This window comes from Convolutriloba macropyga, chromosome 4 (assembly GCF_964194025.1).
Source record: "Convolutriloba macropyga chromosome 4, txConMacr16.3, whole genome shotgun sequence".
NCBI classification, from domain to species: Eukaryota; Metazoa; Xenacoelomorpha; order Acoela; family Convolutidae; genus Convolutriloba; species Convolutriloba macropyga.
In genome coordinates, this window is record NC_134471.1 from 32,041,589 (window position 1) to 32,057,666 (window position 16,078).

Genomic DNA, 16,078 nt, shown 5'->3' on the forward strand with positions numbered 1-16,078 from the left:
CAACGCCGTCTGCCACGTGGCATTAGAAATCGTTACCTGTGTGAACTACTGTCATTACACCTCTTTGTTCTACTACTCGCTCTCTTTGGGGGATGGTTGATTGCTAGCTGCATTGATTTCTGTACTATCCCTCTTTTGGAACGCTCTTCCGAAGATGAATTCAACTCTCATTGGTCAACGAAACAAGTCACGCTGCACTACCCCTACCTATATCACGAGTTATGCAAATTCGTTCACGCAAATACCAATCCGCCTACTAAATACCAAACGTGAAATGCTTTGCATAATATTAGCTCCTCCCTATTGTACTGAGGAAACGAATCACTTGACTTTTGAACCAGTAAAAAACCAATGTTCGGAAATACTCCCCTACCATATACCAAAATTCATCAAGAGTAATCTGATAGAGCACACAAATAATTAAGGTCGTCATAATACGATCACCATTTGCAAGATTAAATGATTTTTAGGCCAACGAAATATTTGCGCATGTCGCAATTTAACCGTACGTTTAAGAACTTTTCCCAACTTCTCCTGAATGTTCCAAGTGTTCCGTTCCAATGTACCAACCATTCCGTTTCAAAAATGATAATCATCTTTCTGCTAACAGAGATTTTCTAGTTGGGTTAAATGGCGACATATTTCTCATTTGACCAAACGTCAATTGTATACTTTTATCAAAACAAAAACATCTATAGTTGCCCTTTGTCTATCTTTAAAATTGCTTAAAATGTGAACCCGTAAAATATTTCTAACAGTAGTCTGAATTTCTGCCGGGACCCTAATTTCGACATGAATGCCCTCCTGAAATCTCGCCTGTCCATTTCAGAATAGGGTGGGTAATTTAGAGTCTCTTTTTTCATTGTTCGTTATCTTCTGCATGCTTGAAAATACCCTTGGAAGAGTTCATTTGTGAAATCTGAGTAATCCGAAATTTATGTCGACATAGGGAGTGGGCATTGACTTAGCCAATAATTTCAACAATATAATCTATAATATTCTATTTCCCTTCGTTCCTACAATTTCGGGCAAATTTTTGTTGTTTCAGGAGTCATAGTGCTTCCTTGTGTTATTTTCCAAATTTCGCTGTAGCGCAATGCATGGTGTAGACAGAGTCTGCAAACCATCCTCATTTAACTTTGCTATCCAATATAAACTGTATGTGCTATTTAGAAAGTACAATTTGCCGACATAACTACTAAAAGTTAATAACTTCCATGTTCTTAGGTTTTCCATGAAAAAAACATTAAACGACATCATGCTGGGATTTATCACCTACTCCTATCAGAAGGACATGCTGCCTCGGACTCTCATCCCGATTTTTGTTAGCTTTCAATGAATAGTTTAGAAGTTTCATGAGTTAAGAGTTTTCCCAGTTTTCCTGGGATAGAGACCCGGGAAAGACGAGTTAAACCTGTTTTATGTTTCATTTGTAATTAGGGTACTTAGGGTTGCAAGTCCTGTGAGTTCTAAGAGATAACAGTGACGCTAAATATGACTTCCTCCTACTTCGACCTAACTCACTTTGCACGCTAATAGCTCGGGTTCAAACTCTCATATCGAAAAATACCCCCTGATAAGGTCCTATTGAAATCATCATTTCTATCCGCTCCCAAATTTTCATGTTGATTGGTCTTTTTCCTCGGAAATGGTGGGTGCTGAGCGAATTCGGTTAGTTCTGTATTTTTTGAAAAATTTTCTAAGTTCTTAGTCAAATTTATCAAACTCGATACTAGTTCTCATTCATTCTGCTTTGCTATCATTCTTTATACCACACTTTTAAAGCAGCTCGTTTTTGATTCACTTTTTGTATACCAAACTTTATTCTTTTCTTTTTATCTGAACATTGTTTTCTTTTCATTTTTCGTTTGGTTCCTTTTCTTTTATCCATGGACCCAATTGAATACAATCAAATTTCCGAATACCATCTTAATAAGACCATTCCTAATACGTGTATCGACAATTTATCCCGGAACGCTTTCGTTCGTAAGTCGAAACGCTATCATTTTTCTGATGGCGTTCTCCGAAAGAACGGAAGAACTGTTGTTTCTGCCTCAGCGGCATGGGAAACTTTAAAACATATTCACGATGTAATTCTTGACCATAAAGGTGCGGGAAAAGCATTAGAAAGTTTCGCCACCGAACGTTACGACATTTACAAGTTGCGGGATATATGCCGCTCTCTTACTTCGTTCTGTACTAAATGCGCCTATCGACGTCTTGTTACTATCGAGGGTAAGCGAATGATGCAAATAAGTGAGAAGAAGCGGATAACAAATTGTCGGGCATTAGGTTTGGAGCCTAAGGAGAAGCTTCCTTTTAATGTCAGAGATGCTCCTTCAATAGATCTGCGGAAGGAACTGATCGACGTGAAAAATTGCGCGACTAACCGTTATAATTGTTTCCTTGCCTGCATTAGTACACGACTTACAGGGTCAATCAATAATTCTGAAGCACTCGTTGTCGCGTTGGAGGTAGCTCGGGACAGTTACCTTAAGAAGTGGTACGACAGTTACTACTTTCCGCGTATAGATCTTAATCAGAGCCTCAAACAACGTGGTATTCAAACTATCAACATGTTTGCTCTGGCTAAGATCATGGGAGTCCATATTATTGAGTACGATGCAGATACTGGGATTTGGGGTTTTTATGCAGGCAATAACCGGGGGTGCGAAAATGGCGCAATTTATACTTGGTTTGAAACGCGCAAGGATAACGAGGCTCAAAATTGATTTGCAAAATTATATATTCTACACCCCCCTTTCTATCATCGTTTTTCTCCTGGAAAACTGTCTTTCGAATAAGTAAAAATTGCAGTTTCTCAATACTTATAGTCTGATAAAAGAAGTACAGTTCCCTTTTTTATGATTATTAGCGGCTTCTAAACAACCCCTTTGCAAAATTACTAATTGTAATAGGTCGCTGGTTTTTGGTACCGGTATCCTCAATTGCGATCATTTTTGATTTTTTTTAAAAAAATCTTAAACTCCTTCTGCTAACCATTTCCTTCGTTCCTAGTCTTTCTAACTCCACCCTTTTTGTTTTGCTTTGTATTACAGTGGCCAGGAATTGTTTCAGTATATAAAAAGATAATCTAACAGCACTGAGAGCGTAAAACTACAGTAATCATAGCTCCTTTGATGTATATACAGCAAAATCAAGCGCAAGAGACAACAATAGGGTGTCAAAATGAAAAATTGTTGAATGCATGGCTCTTTCATCTACATACAGCAAAAAGTAAAAAGAACTTAGTTAAAACATTAAAAGTAGTTCCAAACTAACATTACCGCCAAAGTTCTGAATCTTTGTTCTACTCTTCTTTGTTCCTCTGGTCGTTGAACGGATGTCCACCTCCAGTCTCATTTTTCAACCTTTTTTTCGTTTGCGCCACACCAACCTGTTCGAATGATACTCCAATTTCAGTTTGTTCCGTTTCTTCTTCCGACTGACACTTTGTTTTCCAATTAACAGCTTGTACAACTCAGGGTAGTCCAATTCCGCACTTCTGTGATCGTCACTTGCCCTCAACAAGTTTGTAGAGGAACTACACGACAATTCCAACGTATATTGAAATATCTCTTCTCGACCGGATAAGCACATCGACAACTGATTTCGATCAATACCTATTGCTTTCTTGACTTCGAAATCCAAGGACTGCACCCGTTCTTTATCTTGCTTTGGATAAGAACTCCCCAGGAGTACTGCCACTACATCCTCTCCAATGTCAAATGCACAAGCGGTTTCTCCATCATTCGGCAATTTAAGCTCCAGATCACTTGCCTTTGAAAATGACAACAACTTATCGTCATGGAACTTCCCCTTCTGGATGTGCAACACTTCACACTCCAATTCGCTGTTTGAACTTTCTCCGAAATTGATTTCTTCTGCAGACGAAACTTTGCTTTGCCCCACCATCAGTGACTGCTCAATTGCGCTTTGTACAACTTGTTCGCTCTGAAGAATTCCGTTACTTGAAGAGTGTAGTAATTGAGGCTCAGAGTTTAACGGACCGTTTTTCTTGCATTCTCTTCCCAATGGCCAATCTTGGTCACCAATATCCAAAAAGGACTCTAGGATTCTTCCTGCAGTTATTTCGTTTTCCCTTTTCAGCCATGTCTCCCGTTCGGAGTAGTCTGGCTCTTCCAACTTAATATGAACTAAACAAGAAGTCACATCACGCGAGCCAACAGCACTTTCATCTTGGCCATCAACGGTAGCGTTGGACATCACTAACTCTTCAGCAGTTGAGTTTTCAAAAACATCGTCAGTAACTGATTCATCAGCCACCGCAAATTCTGCATCGGCGTTCTCGAGCAATTTCAAAGTTGCAGGCACTAGCTGCTGACGCGAAGTTCCAAAAACAGTTTCCCCTTCCTGTATAGAATCACCACTGCCTCCAATATTCGAGTCCTCGTTTTCATTTTTTCTGTTGTCATCAACTGCGTTTTCTTTCTGATCTTCTATTTCTCCATTAGAATCACAATTTTGACTGCCAACAATGTAGTTTGAATCAGCAGCAGTCTCCACAAACTGTCTCGGCCAAACTGTCAGTCCACCTTGGAGTACTTCTCTGTTTTTCGTTTCCTACCTTTGGCTTCTCATCAAGCACTGCGTTTTGTCCAAAATCAACAGCTTTTATGGCAGACGAACTTTTGGTTGAAGGAATATTTGCTGGTTTTTGTGTCATAACTGGTTTGACGATAACATCAGCTGAAACTCTTTCTACTTTCGTTTCTAAATTTCGGGTCACTTCTTTGCTCTCTAGCTTTTTTCTGTCAACAACATCACTTTCAAACAGTGGTCTGTCAATTTCACACTGTAAAACCGTTTTCTCGTATTCCTCCTTTTCTATCAAGTATCTCTCAAAGGCATTTTCATACATCGTTGGAAAATTGGACAAAGTCAAGTCAAAGAAGTACAAAGTTTCTTTGAGAGTCCAAGCACGATGCTTTTGATCGGATTTCCAAAATTCACGTGGCAAGTAGTTCAAGGCGTCAAGAGCCCAACCAACATTACCGCCAAAGTTCTGAATCTTTGTTCAACTCTTCTTTGTTCCTCTGGTCGTTGAACAGATGTCCACCTCCAGTCTCATTTTTCAACCTTTTTTCGTTTGCGCCACACCAACCTGTTCGAATGATACTCCAATTTCAGTTTGTTCCGTTTCTTCTTCCGACTGACACTTTGTTTTCCAATTAACAGCTTGCACAACTCAGGGTAGTCCAATTCCGCACTTCTGTGATCGTCACTTGCCCTCAACAAGTTTGTAGAAGAACTACACGACAATTCCAACCTATATTGAAATATCTCTTCTCGACCGGATAAGCACATCGACAACTGATTTCGATCAATACCTATTGCTTTCTTGACTTCGAAATCCAAGGACTGCACCCGTTCTTTATCTTGCTTTGGATAAGAACTCCCCAGGAGTACTGCCACTACATCCTCTCCAATGTCAAATGCACAAGCGGTTTCTCCATCATTCGGCAATTTAAGCTCCAGATCACTTGCCTTTGAAAATGACAACAACTTATCGTCATGGAACTTCCCCTTCTGGATGTGCAACACTTCACACTCCAATTCGCTGTTTGAACTTTCTCCGAAATTGATTTCTTCTGCAGACGAAACTTTGCTTTGCCCCACCATCAGTGACTGCTCAATTGCGCTTTGTACAACTTGTTCGCTCTGAAGAATTCCGTTACTTGAAGAGTGTAGTAATTGAGGCTCAGAGTTTAACGGACCGTTTTTCTTGCATTCTCTTCCCAATGGCCAATCTTGGTCACCAATATCCAAAAAGGACTCTAGGATTCTTCCTGCAGTTATTTCGTTTTCCCTTTTCAGCCATGTCTCCCGTTCGGAGTAGTCTGGCTCTTCCAACTTAATATGAACTAAACAAGAAGCCACATCACGCGAGCCAACAGCACTTTCATCTTGGCCATCAACGGTAGCGTTGGACATCACTAACTCTTCAGCAGTTGAGTTTTCAAAAACATCGTCAGTAACTGATTCATCAGCCACCGCAAATTCTGCATCGGCGTTCTCGAGCAATTTCAAAGTTGCAGGCACTAGCTGCTGACGCGAAGTTCCAAAAACAGTTTCCCCTTCCTGTATAGAATCACCACTGCCTCCAATATTCGAGTCCTCGTTTTCATTTTTTCTGTTGTCATCAACTGCGTTTTCTTTCTGATCTTCTATTTCTCCATTAGAATCACAATTTTGACTGCCAACAATGTAGTTTGAATCAGCAGCAGTCGCCACAAACTGTCTCGGACAAACTGTCAGTCCACCTTGGAGTGCTTCTCTGTTTTTCGTTTCCTACCTTTGGCTTCTCATCAAGCACTGCGTTTTGTCCAAAATCAACAGCTTTTATGGCAGACGAACTTTTGGTTGAAGGAATATTTGCTGGTTTTTTTGTCATAACTGGTTTGACAATAACATCAGCTGAAACTCTTTCTACTTTCGTTTCCAAATTTCGGGTCACTTCTTTGCTCTCTAGCTTTTTTCTGTCAACAACATCACTTTCAAACAGTGGTCTGTCAATTTCACACTGTAAAACCGTTTTCTCGTATTCCTCCTTTTCTATCAAGTATCTCTCAAAGGCATTTTCATACAACGTTGGAAAATTGGACAAACTCAAGTCAAAGAAGTACAAAGTTTCTTGGAGAGTCCAAGCACGATGCTTTTGATCGGATTTCCAAAATTCACGTGGCAAGTAGTTCAAGGCGTCAAGAGCCCAACCACACAATTTCCCTGGCAAATATCTCTTGACTTCTTCTTCTGTCCACATGAAAGCTCCGCAAACGTCCAAGTAATACTCACGCCAATTCTCCCAAACTTCGTATCCAGGTGAGGGGAAAGGTTTTATAAACCCGAATCCTGCCATGGTTTTCCAAAATACTGCACTCTACTCTGATTGTTCCTTTGAGGCTTCAACTTCTGCTGCAAATCGCTTGCGTTCCTCTTCTTTTCTTTTTCGAAGCAGTTCTCTCAACCTATCGCTCCTGCTTATTCTTGGCAATTATGTCCCCGTCTCTTGTCGGTTGAAAGCATTGATCTGGAATGCGGCGAATACTACGGTCGGTCTATCCGTCTATGCCAGCTTCTAGAGGACACGTCTTCGGAAACTAAACTTTCACGAGTATGCTCCTCCAGTTTGATCGTCACCGTCGTTTTCAGATTTGTTCACACAGAATGCCCACCCAGGAGCGCCACTGTAGAATTTTGTATATTGTCGTTAGAAGGCTTCTAGCTGAGGACTGGCTAGCGCCCAAAACTGCTGAAACTGATGTCTTTTGTCCTCAGTTGCTCTCGGCCGCCGTTCAAAAGTTCCGTCCATTAGATAAATTAACAGTCGAAAATAAGTAATCAAGCCAAAGTAACAATAACACCGGCAATAAATGTTCTCAAATGCAATTATTTAATCAACCGAAAATGTAGATACATAAACTCAAAAATATTTACACTAAATAATGGGTGCACACTTCTAAAAAGAACTTTCATCAAATCAATTCCCAGCTTCTGAAAAGTATTTTTCGTTGTTGAGAAGTGTTCCTAACTATTTCAGTCCTATTTTTAAAGTTATCTCAAAATCTGCGTTTCCGTCTTAACAAAATCTAAATGTCAAATTTGTTGATCGCAAATTGTCTCACAGTCCAACTGGTCTTGACAAAAATTAATCAAGCTCAACTTACTTTTAAATTTTTCTTCTCTTTCTAGAACCAACTGTTCTGTATCCTCTCTCTTCGTTCTCTCTCCTCGCGGTTTTCGCTTTCTACTCTCAATAACTTAGATGCAACGCCGTCTGCCACGTGGCATTAGAAATCGTTACCTGTGTGAACTACTGTCATTACACCTCTTTGTTCTACTACTCGCTCTCTTTGGGGGATGGTTGATTGCTAGCTGCATTGATTTCTGTACTATCCCTCTTTTGGAACGCTCTTCCGAAGATGAATTCAACTCTCATTGGTCAACGAAACAAGTCACGCTGCACTACCCCTACCTATATCACGAGTTATGCAAATTCGTTCACGCAAATACCAATCCGCCTACTAAATACCAAACGTGAAATGCTTTGCATAATATTAGCTCCTCCCTATTGTACTGAGGAAACGAATCACTTGACTTTTGAACCAGGAAAAAACCAATGTTCGGAAATACTCCCCTACCATATACCAAAATTCATCAAGAGTAATCTGATAGAGCACACAAATAATTAAGGTCGTCATAATACGATCACCATTTGCAAGATTAAATGATTTTTAGGCCAACGAAATATTTGCGCATGTCGCAATTTAACCGTACGTTTAAGAACTTTTCCCAGCTTCTCCTGAATGTTCCGAATTATTCCGTTCCAATGTACCAACCATTCCGTTTCAAAAATGATAATCATCTTTCTGCTAACAGAGATTTTCTAGTTGGGTTAAATGGCGACATATTTCTCATTGGACCAAACGTCAATTATATACTTTTATCAAAACAAAAACATCTATAGTTGCCCTTTGTCTATCTTTAAAACTGCTTAAAATGTCAACCCGTAAAATATTTCTAGCAGTAGTCTGAATTTCTGCCGGGACCCTAATTTAGAATTAATCTAGAATTAATACGTGCATCGACAATTTCTCCCGGAACGCTTTCGTTCGTAAGTCGAAACGCTATCATTTTTCTGATGGCGTTCTTCGAAAGAACGGAAGAACTGTTGTTTCTGCCTCAGCGGCATGGGAAACTTTAAAACATATTCACGATGTAATTCTTGACCATAAAGGTGCGGGAAAAGCATTAGAAAGTTTCGCCGCCGAACGTTGCGACATTTACAAGTTGCGGGATATATGCCGCTCTCTTACTTCGTTCTGTACTAAATGCGCCTATCGACGTCTTGTTACTATCGAGGGTAAGCGAATGATGCAAATAAGTGAGAAGAAGCGGATAACAAATTGTCGGGCATTAGGTTTGGAGCCTAAGGAGAAGCTTCCTTTTAATGTCAGAGATGCTCCTTCAATAGATCTGCCGAAGGAACTGATCGACGTGAAAAATTGCGCGACTAACCGTTATAATTGTTTCCTTGCCTGCATTAGTACACGACTTACAGGGTCAATCAATAATTCTGAAGCACTCGTTGTCGCGTTGGAGGTAGCTCGGGACAGTTACCTTAAGAAGTGGTACGACAGTTACTACTTTCCGCGTATAGATCTTAATCAGAGCCTCAAACAACGTGGTATTCAAACTATCGACATGTTTGCTCTGGCTAAGATCATGGGAGTCCATATTATTGAGTACGATGCAGATACTGGGATTTGGGGTTTTTATGCAGGCAATAACCGGGGGTGCGAAAATGGCGCAATTTATACTTGGTTTGAAACGCGCAAGGATAACGAGGCTCACTCTATGCTTGTCGTGGGTGCCTTGAATAAACCCAAGGAACCAAAACCCAAGAGTCGTCGCTATTTAGGCTACCCGGATTTCGTGACCGTGAGTGTAATTAGCCCTACTTAGACTTTTTGCCGTTTCTTAACAAAGGGGTCGTCTTTTTGTCTATTAGCTTTGAATAGATCTTGTTGATTAGTCGAAGTTTCTTTTGTTCACTGTTAATTAGCGTTTGATTAGTTGCATTGATAAAGTATAAATAATTCTAGCTTGTGCTGCTCTAAAACGCAATTTAATTAACAAAAAATTTGTTTGTATCAAGCGCTTTCATGTCTTTATAAGTGTTTTCGTTTAGCTTGGTTATTTGATTGACTTGAAAAATTATATATTCTACACCTGTAAAAACACGAAAGAAGTAATTACCAATGAAGGGGATGGTTGAAAACTAAAAACTTGATTGATTTTCAAGTTTGATTTTTGAAAAATATAGACTTTTGTTGGCGTGACAAGGAAAAACCACAAGCAATGAAATTTGGCAAAAAATGGAAATATAAAGTGCAACAAAATTCTCGGAGGTAGTCATTTACAATTGGATGAAATTCAAAAAGCATGTTATCAGCACACATAACAAAATAATTTCTTCTGCGCAACTTATGTTTTATCGAATCGAGAGTTTTATAGCAATAAATTTATATAGTTGTGGGGTAAGATTGATTAGCACCAGCGGTTTCTCGATATCAATTGCGAGTTTAACTACAATGACAAATCTCAACTTCAAACTCACAAATTTCCTGTTGAGGTAGCGCCTCGTGTCAAACAAATCACTTCAAGGTCAAACAGAGCAGTGAAGTTTGAATATCATGATAAGCAAAATTTAATGTTTCATTCTATCGAAGTCAAATTGGTCAATTAGTCACTTTGTCACCATCTCTATTTAGTACCTATTTTTAGTACGTGATTATCAAACATGAACTGAGAAGCAAACTCGAACTACCCCAATAACAGCAAATCATCATGAGCAACTGTTTTCGAAATACAAAACGGAATCAATTTTTACAGCATTTCAGTGAATTTTTCAGTGAGTTTTGCAAAGTTCACACAAATTCAGAGAGTGCGGTGTACCGTATATTGTAATCTGAACCCAGAAATTCGTGTTGTCATGGCATTTTACGCAACAGTTATCTCTATCTAATCGGCAGTTAAAAATTGACATTCATAGCAGTATGATTATCTGGATAATAGTCAAAAATAATTGGATTTAACAGTTGAAAACTGCAATTTTAGTTACATTAGACTGACATTCAGCGCGTATTGGAGCACAATTAAATGGGCGGTAAATTACTTGTTATTGTGTCTTATCCATGTAAATCATCTTGGTGGTTGTACAGTTTAACTTGTTTTTGATTTTGTAAAAAGAAATTTATTTTTGATATTCTCAAACTTTCTTTTTGAGGAACAAAGTGTCCCGAGTGAGAAACTTGTAGAGCTGGACTCGAAAGATTTTGCGATTTGGAATTAAAGTTTGATTTATTAATAAAAACTTAAGCAACATTTGTGAAAAAGAAATTGTTGTACAGCAAGGCTAAGCAAGTAGTTATTTGATTTAACAAAGCAATAGCTAATGCAATTGTAATCTACAGTAAAACGGATTATACAGTTCACAAAGTTAACTGCAAAAGCGTAATTTCCACACAGATTTGAAACCGGTGAAATGAACTGGCTTTGTAAAGTATTCCTTGTTTATGATAGGAGAGCAACCGTTACATTTGGTCCATCGATCCGAACCGTAAAAGGAAAACTGCTGTTCATTTTGATGATGGATTACGGAAGAAACCCATCAAAGAAAATCGAACGAATCAACAGCGCAAGACCAGCGAGGCAAATTGAATGGAGCGATTCATTAAAGAAATTGAAGTGCGAATCCCGCTTAAAAGGATTCAGCAAAGCAAAAGCAAATAGCACCCAGGGCAATTTAAGCAAAATCAGCAGAGAACACCTTTCATTAGCAGCTCACAAATACGACAAAAATTATCAAGATTTAGTGGAAGAAGTTAACACTAAACGCAGTCTTGGCTACAAATTAATTGAAGATTCAGATCTATCCAACAAGCTAAAGGTCCTCTTTCAACAGATTGTCCATTTATTAGAAGAAGAATTACACAAACAGTTCCAGCGTTGTAACAAGTTTGCACCCTATCCAGAAAATTCTGTGGAAGAACACTTACAGCAAGCAACGGATTTTCAAGCAGCTTTGGACGTTCATTGGCTTGCATATATAAGCAAAGGCACTCAACCATCAATGAATACAGGGCAACGCAACACCCGTCAAACCGTGAACGAAAGAGCAGGAGTGTAGTAACACCTATATAACGGACAAACGAGTTGCTCAAACAGTACAAAGCTGAGCGACAGCAAGCAGCCAAGATACGGAGTTTAATTAGGAAACATCTTCAGCAAAGCAAAGGCATTAAGAACGGAAGAAGGAACTCGATATCAAAGTTTATAACCAAGATGAAATTAGAACAGCAGAGTTCGAACAGAGAAAACTAGAGCTAAAGATGCAAATGATGGAGCTGGAAACAAAACATCAACCACAATAAGAAGAGCGTGAGCTAGAGCGAAAAATGAAGAGAACAGCATTAGAGTATTTTGATGATGTTCATTCCCCATCAGTTGTCGCTCCAGACAAATGACCCTTCGATTCGACATCTACAAAATGATATGTCTCAGACTGGGCTGTAGAACTGACCACCTTCTGACACCAGGTTGATCATCAGCCCGCTTCGAAGCAACCCATGATGTGAACAAGCTTAATTACATCTTACAATATCGCAATTCATGTGACCATTCATCAAGCGTTGGAGACCGAGACGTTTCTCCGAGAGCTGTTCTACGATACAACAGTGATATTTTAGGGAACAGTTACATACCGAAGCAGACTTTGAGCAATTTTGTTGGAAACCATCTCGACTGGACGCAGTTGTCTAGTATGTTCCTTGCTACAGTGGATAAACAACCAATACCAAACTCAAAAAAGATGAGCAATCTCTACATTCTACTGACAATATTTCCGACCGACTTGAATAGGCTATTCTGGAGAGGAAATTTGGAAGGCATCCTGTGATCATTGACGCAGAGCTAAAGAAACTTCGAAATGGTAATCAGGTGAAACCTAATGAATCAACAGGACTGATCAGTTTCCCAGTTATTGTTTCTAACTCTGTGATTGCGTTTAAAGTGTACCAGCAGATCGAGCTGGACACTGTACGGTAGTAGACAAACTGCCTCAATTTCTCAAAGAAGCCAAAATAGTAGACAAACTGCCTCTATCTTGACAATAAAGTTGAAGACTAGCCTGATCTGAGTATGTTTGAAAAATCTATCTGGGATTAAATTTATGCATGAAGGATTTCAGCTTTCAAGGGAGAGCGAGAGGAAGAAGTCCGAAGAAGCACAAACAGAGGCAAACGATTCTCAAAAACATGGAACTCCAGTGTTAGTTCGAACAAGAAAGGAACGAAACAAATGCAAGATAATTGCTGTCCACAAGACATTGAACGTGAACAACTGGTACGCAGCAGTGAGGAAGCAACTTTTATGTTGCATTTGTCTAGGCAAAGTTTATGCATTCAAAGATTGTCAAGTTAATTTGTGCGTTATCAACAGATGCAACCAGACAAACAACCAATTGCCACACTCGGAAAACTAAGTCTACGAGGGCGATCACGCAATCAACGTATGCGCAGCAATAATCAACCGGAGTAAGGAAATGAGAAGCTCTCCTCAGATAGTCGCTATCTCAAAATAGAGCGATGGCAATAGACTAAACACTTATGTATTCTTCGGTAATGAATCAAACTCTTCATTTATCGATCAAAGTGCGCAAGACAAATTAAGAGCACAAGGTACCAATTTTACGCTCAACGTGGCGGACATCCTTTGAACGGACGATCTTAAGACAGAAACGAATCCTCTCAAAAAAGGGAATTCATTCAAAGATGATATCAATCTCAGCCTTTGCATACCCGTCAATCTTTTTGGGAAACACAAATTTGGACCAGAGCAAGCTGAACTGGAGCTTCAATCACTTGAGTGTTCCATCCAACAGGAGCTTCGAATTGATGAAAGTTTGATTCCTCCTCGGTCAAAATTCTCACGAGCTAAAATGTCCTTTGGACTTCATGAAAGAAACACAAAATGAATCTTTTGCCTTTCTAACAGAGGTAGTATAGGTAGTCAGTGGACACATGATTGGCAAAAGAGGAAATTCGTGTGTCATTTTGCTTTCACAGAAGATTTGAATGTGGCTGAGAACATCAAAGCCTGGTGGGACATAGAAAACTATGCCTGCAAAGTCAGCGTCATTAGTCAGTCAAAAGGGGAACTGCTGGAACAAAATACGCTAGAGAGTTCGGCAAAGTTCTCATGTGAGCGGTAATAAGTGGGAGTGCCGTTCTTCGAACAAGAGCGAAACCTGCCGAACAACTACAGCTTGGCCATGGTTCAGCTTCACTGGAGCAACGATTCCAAAGGGACCCAAACCTGAAAATTTGGTATCACCAGTCAATAGAAACAGATGTAGAAAAAAAATCCAATTCAAAAAGAGTTCAGATTAATCCGAAGTTAAAGGCACCGTCGGGAAGAAATGGCATCTGTCACACCATTCAGTGCTGTCACACCGAACAAACCTATCGAAGTAAGAAATGTTTGCAAGCAACGATGCTTCAAATTACAAAGAAATACCTAAAATCCAAGCTATTAGCAGGACATAATCTGCTACACGGATTGATTGGAACAATATTCAGATTTCGCGGTAGATCAAAAGCCCTCACAGTAGACATCAAATCGATGTTTCTACAAGTGCAAGTCCCCGAAAAGTCCCCGAAGTTGCTTGAGGTTTCTATAGCATCCCACAACTAAGGAATTGGTTCAAATATGGGAATATCAGTGTCATTCATTTGGCGCTAAGAGTTCTCCAACTTGTGCAAGTTATTCTCTCAAGCGAGCGGGACTAGACAACGAAGAAGTTTTGCCAACTGCAGCAAAAGCATTACAAAACAATTTCTTCATGGACGGTTTCATCAAATCAGTAGACAACCCCGAAGAAGCTATTGAAGCCTTCAATCAACTACAAACTCTTCTCTGAGAACTTGGATTTGAACTGAAAACGTGGATAAGCAGCAACAATGCAGTTACCGAAGCAATCCCAAAAAACTTGATTTCCATCAACAACGCGTGAAGTGGAACCTAATACATAGCTCTTCTGTGCTTGGAATACAATGCACTGCTACTGATGAAAGTCTTCAGTTGTGCAGAGGAATCAGTAAAAAAGCTGAAACCCCTAAAACTCAGAAGAAAAACCTATCAAATGTATCCTCAGTATAAACCTAATCAGATTGTTTGCTCCCTTCAGTATTGACATGAGAAGACTTCTGAAAAGAATCTGGGCTAAGAATTAACGACATTGAGACAAGGAAATGGCCCCGGGTGAAGCATCAGAATTCCTTACGCGGAAGGCCAACTTGTAATTGCAGCTGAAACAAACAACGAACATAGAAGACACATCAATACAGCAAGGGTTAAAACCGAGTTTCATGTGTTCGCTGACGCATCTGGAAACACTTTGTGTACATTGGCCAATCTACGTTCACAATCGAAAGGATACTCAGCTGACGTAGCATTTGTCGTTTGATATTGAAGAAATCAATAACACCATTCAATAACACCCCGATGAGAGAATTCAATAACACCATTGGAACTACAGGTGACAGTCATGTCATGGAGGTTGGAAGACAAGATGGCCATAGAAGGTGACATGAAGAAAAATAGTTGCAGTTTTCAGTCGGACTCTAGGATAGTATTGCAGTGATTACACAGCTCCCATCATGAACAACATGCGTTGGTCGCCAGTAGAGTAGCTGAGATACTGGATACAACTGTTGCTCCCCAATGGAAACATGTGAGAGGTATCAACAATCTAGCGGGCAATGGCACAAGAACAATCAAAATTGAAGAACTCAAGAGACGTTGAAGCGGCCGGCCTTCTTGAAGCAACCTGAAAGTGAATAGTTAGAGCAAGTGAACCTAATCTTAGCCACAGAAAAAGAGAATATACCTTCATCAGTCTTCGTGACACAAACTGAAGAAAAGAACGCTGTTTTGAAGTGGGAGCGGTTCAATAACTTTCACAAATTTGTGTATACAGTGGAATACACACAAGGAGCATTGAGCAAATACAAACCAGCCACACATGTAGTCAGCATTGAAGAAAAAGAAAGTGCAAAAGCAATCATCTGCAATTTACAAAACTCTGATAGCTGAAAAGAAAAACCAAAAAATAGCAAAACTCTGCAGTTCTCATCTTTTCTTACTGAAGAAAGAGTCCTTCGAGCCAAGGGCAGAGTACACAAAAATTAATGGGACGTCAATACGAAGCAGCCAATATTGCTACAATAGAAAGACTACGCGGTTGAAAAATTCTTGCGAGTTCATTACAAAGACAATCAACACGAGGGCACAGCGCATGTAAGAAACAATGTTTAGCAGAAGATAGGCATTCGAGACATACGGAATGCCTGGCGATCAATCAATAACAAATGTTTAGTGTGTTACCGCCAGAAAAAACAGAGCATCAAAAATAACACCAATAATGGGCGATCTACCCGGAGTGCGGTTAGATGCTTCAACAGCCATTTAAAATGATGATGTTTGTTATTTTGAC

General features: G+C 39.6%; 2 protein-coding genes across 3 annotated transcripts in view; both read right to left on the reverse strand.

Annotated features, from left to right (window-relative positions):
• The window catches only part of LOC142337623 (ubiquitin-conjugating enzyme E2-17 kDa-like), a 461,614-nt gene that overhangs the window by 268,398 nt on the left and 177,138 nt on the right, over positions 1-16,078 (reverse strand). The gene's annotated exons all lie outside the window — the stretch shown is intronic.
• Positions 1-16,078, reverse strand: part of LOC142338393 (protein SSUH2 homolog) — a 30,472-nt gene that overhangs the window by 5,512 nt on the left and 8,882 nt on the right. The gene's annotated exons all lie outside the window — the stretch shown is intronic.